This window comes from Saccopteryx bilineata, chromosome X (genome assembly GCF_036850765.1).
Source record: "Saccopteryx bilineata isolate mSacBil1 chromosome X, mSacBil1_pri_phased_curated, whole genome shotgun sequence".
Classification (NCBI taxonomy): domain Eukaryota; kingdom Metazoa; phylum Chordata; class Mammalia; order Chiroptera; family Emballonuridae; genus Saccopteryx; species Saccopteryx bilineata.
Genome location: NC_089502.1, coordinates 49,829,503 through 49,842,339, shown reverse-complemented (window position 1 = coordinate 49,842,339; position 12,837 = coordinate 49,829,503).

The window sequence follows — 12,837 nt, the reverse complement described above, 5'->3', positions numbered from 1 at the left end:
GTGGCCTTCAGAATTGGGTAATAGAGACATGATGTAAAGACAGCACATCCCGTCCCCAAAGTGTATGTGGCAATTCAGTCATAAATAAAGGACTGAAAACTCTAGTCACCCTGTCAGAATCTGTCCAAAGGAATGGCTGGATGGCTTGTTCCGCCAATCATACTCTATTAACTCCTTGTACTAAAGGTCCGGGAGCCCAAGGATGGGATGGCCCTCTACTTGCAGGGTTAGAAAGGCCTTATTCCGGGTTAAGAGTAAGGTCCAATAAACTCCTGTGTGGAGTTGCTCTCTTATGGGTGGGGCTGAGAGTTGTCCCATTTCCCATTTAAAGGCTCTAGAGCAGTGGTCCCCAACCCCCGGGCCGCAGATCGGTACTGGTCCATGGGTCATTTGGTACTGGTCCGCAAAGAAAGAATAAATAACTTACATTATTTCCGTTTTATTTATATTTAAGTCTGAACGATGTTTTATTTTTTAAAAATGACCAGATTCCCTGTTACATTCATCTAAGTCTCACTCTTGATACTTGTCTCAGTCACGTGAAACATTTATTCATCCCACTCTAAAGGCCAGTCTGTGAAAATTTTTTCTCACATTAAACTGGTCAGCGGCCCAAAAGAGGTTGGGGACCACTGCTCAGAGGCTTTCCATCTGTGGTGGTGGTTGAGCAACAATCTCCCTTCCAGTGAAATCCCTTTCTACAACGGGGGCACATAAAAGGTGGCTTTTTATTGTTCTTTCCTTTCCTGTTAGGCAATTGCCATGCAAAATGTCCTGTGCCCTTTCATTCAAAGCAGGCCCTTGTGTCTGTTGGCTCCCCTGACGGGAAATGCTTAACTGGGTTGCAAGAGCGGTAGCGAGGGTCGCCGCTGAGTTGCTGCCACAATTATTGTATTAGTAAACAATAATTACATTTTTATATTCCCTTGAGCCTAATCACTATTATACTGATCAATTCTGTGTCTCCAGATTCAGTTCAGTCATCTTTAAAAATCTAAGTTAGTAAACATATACACAATAACACATACACAATTATAGTTTTGTGTTATTAATAATATTTTTGGGGAAGTCTGTGACTATCAATTATCTAGGGGTGCAGCTCTAATTGGCCGTATTGCCTGTCTACACTCTCCATTGGCACCTTCCCACACCAATTATTTAGTTAGAGCATCGGCCGCATCAGTGTGCATAACTTTATGCTTTACAGCTTCTTGTACCCTTCCTAGAAAATCTGAAAAGGGTTCATTGGGACCCTGAAGCAATTTGGAAAGCTTTAAGGAACTTCCATGAGCATTAGTTTGGGTAAAGGCTCTAGTGGCTCATAGGTGCATTAGATCAAAATACTGAGGGCGTCCTGTAGCCTGTGCTGTGGGGGAGGCAAATTGCCCTTCTCCTTTGAGGGCTTCTGAGGGGAGGTTAATACCAGCACTTTGGTTTCCTTCACCTATTATTTCACATTGCTCGTTGTATAAAGCTTTCCCTTGAATTATGTCTCCCATGGTAAGGACTGCTCAGGCTAACATTTTCCAATCATGGGGACAATTTAAATCAATACTGATATTTTCAAGTAATTGCTGAACATAGGGAAAATGAAGATCATCTTCCTGGATAGCTTTTCTGAGAGTAACAACTGTTTTTTAGTCATGTGGATACCAAGCTTGCGGCGTACAGCGGTAGTGTTAATATTGACCAGAAAAAGGTGAGGGGGCTCTAGTCCTGATGCTGCATGGGAAATATCTCTTTGCTGACACATGGGGGCTTATAGACTGGCCCATGGGTCTGCAGCAGGAACACGTGTTGGAGTTAAAGCTGGGGTAGAAAATGGCATCTGAGAGGCTGGGGTGGGGCATTGAGCCCCGGCAGGGAATGCAGAAGTAATGACTTCCACTTCTTTGAGTGGCAAAGCTGATGGCATGGTTTCTAATGTATCTAGTTTCGTTTCTGCATGCTCGGCTGCAAGTCCATCAAGCTCAGTGGCCCAACCCTTTTCTTCCTCTACAGGGGGAGGCGAATACGGAGGTAGGGTTTCCTCTGAAAGAAGAGTAGCCTGTAGGACCTCAGGGACCAGCGGAGGGTCCCCAGCAGGAGCACTGGTCAAGCAGTCAAGCAGGTGTGTACTGCCAATAAGGTAGGAGCGAGGCTGAGAGGGAAGGCTTGTCCCTCATGTACCTCGACCGAATGAACACGTCGGAGAGTTCGGTCCCAAGTATCTGGGTCCCAGAGGGGCGCATCCTCAACTCAGGGATTGAAACCAGAGAGAATCTCCCAGTAAGTATAGGGATCCTTTTCACAAACTTTACTCATCTACTCTGCAATAGGGCGTGCAGGGCTCGAACCTGCGGGGCTCGAGAGTGGGGGAGAAGGTTTCCCATTGCAGAGGGTCACTCACCCATCCCTTGGATGCTAGTTAGGTTCCTGTTTGAGGCGCCAGTATGTGGACAAGGCCCACGGGGGTGAGGACGATGGAGACGCAATGACCCAACTCCAGGGACCAGGTTCAGTGATGCAGATTATTCTGGAAGTAAACTAGCTTTTATACATGGGTTCAGCCAATAGGATGTTATACTAGGACAAATGGCCAAAAAAGGTCAGGAGGCTGCTTGGCTAGTGCTGAGTCATTTCCGTATAGCAGACAAGCTCCCTCCAGGGTGTGCCAGGGAGGGTTTATCCTTGCTGGAGTGTTCTCACAGCATAGCATTAGCAACAGATGCCAGATAAATGCTCTGCGCTCTACCTACACTTCAAAAAAATTATCATAATCTAGGCTTACCTTTTCAAACCAGAATAAATTGATTGTTAGTCCATTTACTTATAGAACTTGGATATATGTTGACTCAGTTGTGTGTATATGTGGGGGTGGGAATAGGCAGGAACCATTGCAAGGTTAAATGTTACATAATAAGGATGTAGAAGGGCATATGTGATGGGAAAATAATTTTAAAATTCTTGTAACCATGTCAAAGTAAATAAAACATATTCTAGATATTGACCACCACATCTTGCACTTTTGTCTTTCTTCTGGACTGTGTGTTTCATGCCTTTGAGTTGGCTCCAACCCTTGGCAACTCTGTGAATAATGTCTTGTTGTCAACAGCCCTGTAGACTCATGCCCATGGCTTTTTGCATGGAGTCAATACATACCATATCTGCTCTTCCTCCACTCCTGAGACCATATAATTTACCCAGCATTATTGTCTTTGCCAAAGAAGTCTTGCTTTGTATGATAAACTCAATGTAAGACAGCTTCAATTTTGTCATTTTTGTCTCCAGTAAAGTTTCAGGTTTAATTTATTCTAAAACCAACTTGTTCATATTCTTCTGGACTCATTCACAAATATAAAATATGGAGTATATAATTCTCCACAGATAAGAAAAACTTAAATTTTAAATAAGTAGGTAATTGAAGAATATTTTCAGCTTGTCTTTCTTGACATAGAAATTTGAATATAACACAATACATTATTGTATAATCAGTATCAACAGGAGGATTATAAAGTTACTTTCTCTTAAAACAGCCCATGTCCCTAAATCCCTGTCTTGTGGTTAATGGCACACTAAGTACTGAGACAATTCTTATGAAAGCTGTTAGGACTCCTCATGTGTATTTCTTGGATATTCATATTATTCCCCATAATAAGTACCAGGAACTATGTATCCATTTTGTTCTGAAATTGTTATCTTCATGCTTTGATGCATGCAACAGTAGTTATATTAAGTGGGCATTAGATTTACTGGAATAAATATCTACATTTTCCATTGGGTCTTTGAATTCCTTAATTCTTCTTTGACAGAATTTAATTAATTTATTTATCTGCTTTTTAATTTAAAATATTTTATTACAGTTAACATACAATATTATACTTGTTTCAGGTGCATAACATAGTGATTTGTCATTTATGTAGCTTACAATGTGACACCACAGTAAGTTTAGTAACCATCTGTCACCTTACAAAGTTATTATATTATTACTATATTTCTTGTGCTGTACATTTCATCCCCATGGCTTAATTATTTTATGACTGGAAGTTTGTACCTATTATTCTCCTTCACCTTTTACACCCAATCTTTCACCCCATTCCCTTTTACCAACCATAAGTTTGTTTTTTCTATGAATGAGTCTGTTTTGGTTTAGTGTTTTTGTTCCTTTGTTTTGTTATTTAGATTTCACAAGTAAGTGAAATAATCAAATATTTGTTTTTCTCTGACTTTTTACACTTAATATAATGTCTCTAGGTCCCTCCATATTGCAAATGGCAAAATTTCATTCTTCGTATTGCTGAGTATTCCATTGTTGATACATATACATCACTTCTTTATCTATTTGTGGACACCTAGGTTGCTTCTGTATCTTGCATATTGTAAGTAATGCTACAATGAACATATGGGTGCATATATATTTTTAATTAGTGTTTCTGTTTCTATATGATTAATAGCCAGAAGTGAAATTGTTGGGTCATATGGTAATTCTTTTTTATTAAAATTCTGTAAGAAACTACATACTGTTTTCCATAAGGACAGCACCAATTTGCAATCTTACCCACAATGCATAAGGGTTCCTTTTCCCACACATCTTTTTTATTTGTTGTGTTTTTTGATAGAGCAATTTTATCAAATGGTAGGAAGTAGGAGGCAATACTTCAGCATGGTTTTGATTTATATTACCTTGACAGTCAATGATGTTGTATCTTTTCAGATGTCTCTTGACTATCTGTATGTGTTCTTTGAGGAAATGTCTATTCAGGTTCTCTGTACATTTTCTAATTTGATTTTTTTATGTTGACTTGTATGAGTTTCTTATATATGTTTTATATTAAACTTTATCAGATATATCATTTGGCAATATCTTCTCCTATTCAGGAAGCTGTATTTTCATTGGTTGTTGGTTTCCTTCATTACAGAAACATTTTAGTGTGATGTGGTGCCATTTCTTCATCTTCTTCTGCCTTTGCCTGAAAAGTCATATCCAAAAACATATTGCTAAGACCAATGTCAATGAATTTATGTCCTTTGTTTTCTCCTAAGAATAGTTGAATGGTTTCAGACTTTACGTTTAAGTCTTTATCTCATTTTGAGTTCACTTTTGTAAATGGTGTAAGAGAGTAGTCCAGTTTTATTTATTTATTTTTTTGCATGTATCTGTCATGTTTTCCCATTACCACTTTATTTCCCTGTCCTCAGCTTGAATAAATACACTATCAAAATCACCTGAACTCATGTTGTGAAATTGTTTCTGCACAAAGTCAAGATCTTACACACTACAGCTGGCTTGAAGCAACATACTCAGGACTGCCCCCATCTGGTAACATAATCAAGAAATTTCACTCCTAGTTATGTACTAAATTGTAAAATGTACAAATATTCATCAAAAACACATACAGATTAGTCATGGTTTTCTGATTATTAATGGCCTAACCAGTGATTAGTGAACAATGACCAGTTGGTCATAACTTACATTCATGTAGCTGTTTTTATACATAAATTTTTACTGAAAAACAATTATGCTTATTTGTATCTCAATCAACTTTCACACTACAATGGCAGAGCTGTGTAGTTACAATAGAAACCATGCCTCCAAAAGCCAAAAGTTTTACTACCTGGCCCTGATCAACAGTGCCATAGGAAACAGTGTTATAGTCAAACACTGGCTCACTGTGTAGCAGTGATTTTTATTTAGCGTGCATAAGTATCCCTTGGAGGACTTTTTAATACAAATTATTTGACTCATTCCCAGCATTTCTGATTCAAAAGGTATGAAGTAGAGCCCAAGAATTAGCACCACTAACCAGTTCTCAGGTAATGTTAATACTTACGGTCTAAGGATCACACTTTGAAAGTACTGCTATAAAATAATGAATATGAATGAATTACTGCTACAAGCAATGACATGGATAAATTTCAGGACCATAATATTGAACAAAAGAAATAAGAGTATATATTTATTATTCCATTATGTAAAATTAGTAATATACAGAAATAATCAGGGTATAAGCTTAGAGTTTTAGTGACTAGAAAAAGAGCAATGTAAATTTCTAAGATGTTACTGTTTCCTCATCTTGGTGACAGTTATAAGTTTGTGCTCATTTTTTGATATTTGTTACGCTGAATATTAATAATTTGTGTTCTTCATTTCAATAAAATGTGTATTAAAAGGTAAGTTCATTATTTTTATTATAAACAGAGTAAATATTGCACTGCTGATAGCAATATCAAATAAGAATTACTTTTCAGATGTGTGAAAGAGAATCCCAATTACGGAGATATCCAATAAAGGATTACTTTTCTCAAGGAACAAGAAACCCAGAGATGTTTTCTAGGCATAGGCTTCTATAAGATGTCACAATGTCTTCAGTCTCTTATCTTTCCTCTCAATCGTTCTTCAAAGTAATAAAGTAGTTACTGTAGTCCTAGTCATGACATCTATATTTCACATAGGAAGAACAAAATTGATAAAGATTAAGTAGTGAGCCATTGAAAAAATATCCAAAAAAATTTCCTAAATCCCCAGTATTTGTGTGTGCATATGTATGTTGTGTGTGTATGTGTGTGTGTTTGTGTGTGTGTGTAATATATATATATATATATATATATATATATATATATATGCCATTATATCCTTACATAATCACTCCCAAATACAAACGATTACTGAGAAGTAGAGTAAGTAAACTTTTTTGGCCACCCTAATAGTACTTCTATTGGTAAGAAAGAAGTGGATGTCTAACAAGCAAATAGCGGTGTTTCTCACAGTGATTAAAACACTAAGCAGGCCTGACCTGTGGTGGCGCAGTGGCATAAAGCGTCGACCTGGAACACTGAGGTCGCCGGTTCGAAACCTTGGGCTTGCCTGGTCAAGGCACATATGGGAGTTGATGCTTCCTGCTCCTCCCCCTTCTCTCTCTCTCTGTCTCTCTCTCTCACTCCTCTCTCTCTAAAAAAAAAAAAAAAATCAATAAATAAAATATTTAAAAAAAAAAAACACTATGCATCTTGAAACCAAAATCACAGGTTTGGCAGCCTGCTGCATCAAAAGTAAAAACAGCGGCCTGACCTGTGATGGTGCAGTGGGTAAAGCGTCGACCTGAAATACTGAGGTTGCCATTTTGAAAACCTGGACTGGCCTGCTCCAGGCACATATGAGAGTTGATGATTCCTTCTCCTAGCTTTTCCCCTCATTTTCTCTCTCCCTCTCTTTCTTATAAGATGAATAAATAAAGTCTTTAAAAAAAGTAAAAATTGTGAGACAGATGCTGGTAAATAAAGAAAGAGGTTTATTCATGTGCAGCACTCTTGAAGAATGGCAGACTCCAGTCTCAAAGACCATCTCCCCTTTCTGCTCAAGCCTACAGTTCTTATAAGGATAGGAAAGGTAGGGCTTTTATCTCTATTCAATTATCTTGCTAACTTTTGGCATTCTGAGGTCCAGTCCATTCTTATTTCTAGTTTTTGGTATACTCAGTGTAAGAATCTATCCCTGCGCCATTTGACCAGTGGGAGAGACTCCTTGCCATTCCCTGACTGTCTACAATAACAATATCTCATAATCACAAAATGAATGTTTTTACCATAGTCTACATTTAAAATGCAATTTATTTTTAATATTATTTTAGATTGAACCTGAACCATAAATATGTAAATAAATTTTTATACATGATGCACATGTTTGTATTATACTTGGCCTCAAACTCTTGGCAAATAGTTTCTTCAACTCTTTTCTTACCCTATGGTAAATTTTTGAACTAGACACATGTGAAATATTCCCTGGTGAATAGCAAATCTTTAAATGATTTATAGAATATTGCCACAGACAAAAGTTGTGCACTCATTTTAAATTTTAACTCTTATTTATGTATGCCACATTTATTGTGGATAATTTTATTATTCATGCCATGTATCATAGAAATATTCTTGATTTAATATTACCATAAATTGTTACATAGGAATTTTCAAATATGGAATTTATTCATCTCTTTATGTCTCCATCCATTCTTCCTTCTTTTTGTTCATTTCTCAAATATTTATTGAGTTCCTCTTAAGTGATATCTATTGTACTAGCATTAATATTGCAATGAATAAGACAGAAATAGTCCATAACCTCTATAAAATGACTAAATAGCAAAAAAGATAGAGCAAGTTTTTGCAAGATTTATAAAGAAGCATTGTGAAAGTGCGTTGCGGGATGATCAAAGTTTGGCATATCAGAAAAAGCTTTCATGAAGAAATTGTATTTAATCTGAGACATGAAAGGTGGAGAAATAGATAGCTAAGCTAAGCTTGTTGAAATTGGGAGTCAAAAATATTCCAGGTTTAAGGAACATCTTGTGAAAATGCTCAAAGAAAAAAATATATAACATGTTCAAAAGACTCAAATATAGGATGTCCAATGACAAGATTTGTGTTTAAGTAAGAGCTATGCTAATACTGGATTGTAAGTAGAACTGAATATATGAAATATATTGAGGAGGAGGCTATTTTAATAGTCAAGATTATAAATAGTAACTATCTGAACTAAGATACCACTTAGTGTAGGTGGAGAGAAGTAACTGGTTTCCACAAACAATTAACAAGTTGAGGATATGATGGATGAAAGTTATGTTTCTGGTGTTAACAAGCAAGTGGTTGGTCATGCCATTTCTTAAAAAAAAGTAAGTATGGCACTGTGGATGGAGTATTGGCCAGGGACATTTTGGGTTCTGGTTCCAAACCTTGAAGTCTCCAGCTAAAGCAAAAACTCCTCAACTTGAGTGTGGGATCATAGACATGATTCCAAGTTTACTAGCTTGAAGCCTAAGGTCACTGGCTTGAGCCCAAGATCACTGGTTTGAGTAAAAGGTCAATGGCTCAGCTTGAGCTCCCTGGTCAAAGCACATATGAGAAGCAGTCAATAAACAACTAAAGTGAAACAACTACAAATTGATGCTTTTCATCTTTCTCCTCCACCCTTTTTTCTCTACCTGTCTCTTTCTCTCTCTATGACCTAACCTTGCCCAGAATGCTGGGGTCTGCCACAGAAGGCTGAAGGTGGCCAGGGCCGTCGGCCCCATCTACGACACTGTGGACGAGCTTAGGGTATTTTTTCCAAGAAGCAGGTAAACTGATCTTATTTGCACAAGGACCACTTAACTATGTCTTTCCTGAATAGTCAGGTTCTTGATTCTTCCCTCGAAGATCTCTGTTGTGGGTGTTGATAGTCCTATTTTCTGCTGCTTTGTTTAATATATAGTGTTTCCTTTATTCCTCCTACCTCAATGCCCCACTCATATTTCAGACTGGGACCTACTCCTAATTTAGAGCTCTCTTTCCCCCTTTTGCCAACTTCCATTATGAATCTATCTTTGCCACCCAGCTTAGTGTATCCCAAGGTTCTCTTTACCAAGCCACAGTCGCATAGCTCCAGGGAAAAGCAACCTGGTCTCATCTCTCCAGGCAGAAGAGAACAGAAGCTGCATCTTCAAACATACTGCAGATGGCATTTCCAGTCTACCTAAATCATTACCAGCCAGAAGCAGTGGTCATTGGGACTTGGACGTGAGCTGCAAAGTATAGAATTGTGAGAACAATTCCAATGCCATGCGGACTTTTCCTGGATGTGGACTTTCCCTGGACTCCTACTCCTTGTGACAGTTCCTAACAGACTGAACTGGGGTTGGTTTGCATTTTTCAGGGATTTGACATGGTGTTGGGGCCAACTTGGACTTGGTGAACATGTTAAGGACACTACTCTTTTAGTGACGTCACAGAAATGGCGCCGTGAGCAGCGCGTCCGACAGCTCTCCCCTAAATCACAACAAATTTATCAACTAGAAACAGAAAAATTTATCCTCGGAGCATTCCGGAGTTCCACACAAACTGATAGCGAAAGGACTGTTATCACTTGAATCTGAGAGACGAGGGTGTGGAGAATCTACCACAGGGACGTTCTTTCAAACCGCAAGGAAGTGCGCCTGTGGTGAGTCAGCCCATATACTTGAGAACCGCGAGCCGCCGTGAGCGGCCGACGCGAGCCGCCACCGCGAGCCGCCGCGAGCCCCCGCGAGCCGCCGCCGCGAGCGGCCGCACGCGCGCCCGATCCAGTTGAGCACCGCTGACGTTCCCAGCAGCCCGCACACTGGGAGTGGGGGTCGCCGGCCACCGGTGCCCGGAGCGCCCCATTCGCGCGCGTGCCTTGGGCATTCCACGTACCCAGGGCGCCCTGCTGGCCCGCACACCCAGGGGGCTCCATTATCCTGCGCCTGGTGCGGTCCAGCTGCCAGTGGCGGGGCGAGCGGGAGAGGCTTGGGAGATTCTCTCCGTGGGCGGGGCACCTCACCCAGCCATTCAAGCTAACAATCAAGCGTTGGGGGAGGGGCGCGTGCAGGCAGCCTAAAATACCTTCGGAAGCACAGCTGCAACCCAATCACTGAAATTAGCTTAACCCATGAAATCTGCGCACCCTCGGTTCTATTTGATAAGATCTCTCTCAGTTCAGCGATCCAAGACAAGAGGCGTGATATTTTTTAGTGCCTCTCGCTAAAGGGGCGGGGGCAACTTCTGATTGATAGAGCCTCCATATTCAGGGATAAACGCTAACAAGAAGGACTTGGCAGATAATAAGGTCTATACTACACTAGTCGTAAGCAGAGACTAGTGCCTCTTCTTCCCTGCAAAAACAGGCTACAAAGTGTGGAAAGCCTGGGTTGAGAGGTCCAACTAAATGATAGGCGCTGAACAGTCACCTTGACAACAATTGACTCCCACCCCCGCCTGATTACACTGGAGGCCCTGACTGTCAGAGCCTTTCCCAAAGCCTTGCACTGAGTGGGGATAGAGTGGGGATTTCCCAGCTCTTTGAGCCTCTTACTCCCCAGGCAGAAGCAGTTGCAGCCTTATAGCTGGATCACCAGGCTGCTAATTCAGAAAGGGGGGACTAGGAGAGAGAATCCAGGAAAGCAAACTCTCTCATCGTTGGACCCTGCAAATGCCAACAAGCCTTTACTTCCAGCAAGACTAAAGCCAATTATATGACATTGCCATAGAATCCCATCAACTGCAAATCCCTACCTAAGAGTGACACAGGGGCAGAGCCTGGGGTACAGAGTCACCGACCAGGAAGAGGGAGAGAAAAGAAAAAGGAAGAAGTTAACCTCTCAAAATCAAGAAAAACCCACAGACTTTACAACTTGATCCACTAATTTTTTTTGTTGTTGTTGTTGTTTGTTTCTTCTATCTTTTTGCCTTTATTTCCTCCACCTCGGTCCTTCTATTCTCTGCCCATCTTATGCTTCCCCTTTCTTGAACTACACTACCCATGAGTGTTGCATTTTATTTTTCTTCTTAATCCTCACCCTCCTTTAAGGTTATACTCCAAAACACTTAACTCTCACTCTCTCCTCTTCTGTTTTTTTTTTTTTGTCTTGCTTTATTTTGTTTTTTTCTCTTCCTATTTTATTTCTTCTTTCGTTTTTCTCTTTTTCTTATTTTTTCCTTTCTATTCGTTTTTTCTTTTCTCATTTTACTTTCCTCCCATATAATCCTCAATCACGAACAAATTAGTTAATTTGGGACTCAAGGCTTTTTTTTGGCTTTATTTCTCTTTTTTGCTTTTGTTTTTATTTATTTTTTCTTGTTTGTTTATTTTTGTGGCATTTTGGGTCCTCCCAACCCAAGGTCTCCATTGTATTTAGTCTTCGCTCCACTTAATACAACAGATTTTTACTTATTATTTTTATTTTTTCTTCTTTATTATTCTTTTTTGGTCCTTTTTTCTGGTTCCCTCTTATCCCTCTCATTATATCTCTTAGTTGACCATCACTTACAAGCAAATCATCTTATGCTTGTCTAAGATTTTCTTCCTTTTTTTTTTTTTGCATTTAGTAGGTCCCTACTCCCTTTTTTTTGCCCCTTGAACTCTTCACCCCAAATCAGGCCCTCCATTATAGGCACGATATTTCCCTGAGGAGGGGAGAGGAGGGAAAAAGAAGAGAGAAAAAAAGGGGGAAATAATAATTATTACTGTTTTTTTTTTGTGGGGTGTTTTACCCTTTTTTTTTTTTTTTACTTTTTACTCTTTATTAATTCTAATTAGTGCTATCAATAAGACCACCCTCAGATGCCGATAAGAAAGAGGAAATCGAATATTATGGATACAAAAGAAAGAGAGGTAACACAAATAGATATGGAAAAATCTATGGAGAAAAGACTTAACATATTGGAAGCCTTGGAGCTAAATGACAGAGAATTTAAAATAGAAATCTTAAAAATACTCAGAGATATACAAGAAAACACAGAAAGGCAATATAGGGAGATCAGAAAACAACTCAATGAACACAAAGAATATATTACCAAGGAAATTGAAACTATAAAAACAAATCAAACAGAAATGAAAAACTCAATTCACGAGCTGAAAAACGAGGTAACAAGCTTAGCTAACAGAACAGCCCAGATTGAAGATAGGATTAGTGAAATAGAAGACAAACAACTTGAGGCACAACAGAGAGAAGAAGAAAGAGACTCAAAAATAATAAAAAACGAGAAAGCCCTACAGGAATTGTCTGACTCCATCAGAAAGAATAACATAAGAATAATAGGTATATCAGAGGGAGAAGAGAAAGAAAATGGAATGGAGAATATACTCAAACAAATAATAGACGAGAACTTCCCAAGCCTGTGGAAGGAACTAAAGCCTCAAATTCAAGAAGCAAACAGAACACCAAGTTTTCTTAACCCCAACAAACCCACTCCATGGCACATCATAATAAAGATGACACAAACCAATGACAAAGAAAAAATTCTCAAGGCAGCCAAGGAAAAGAAGAGTACAACATATAAAGGAAGGCCTATTAGATTATCATCAGATTTCTC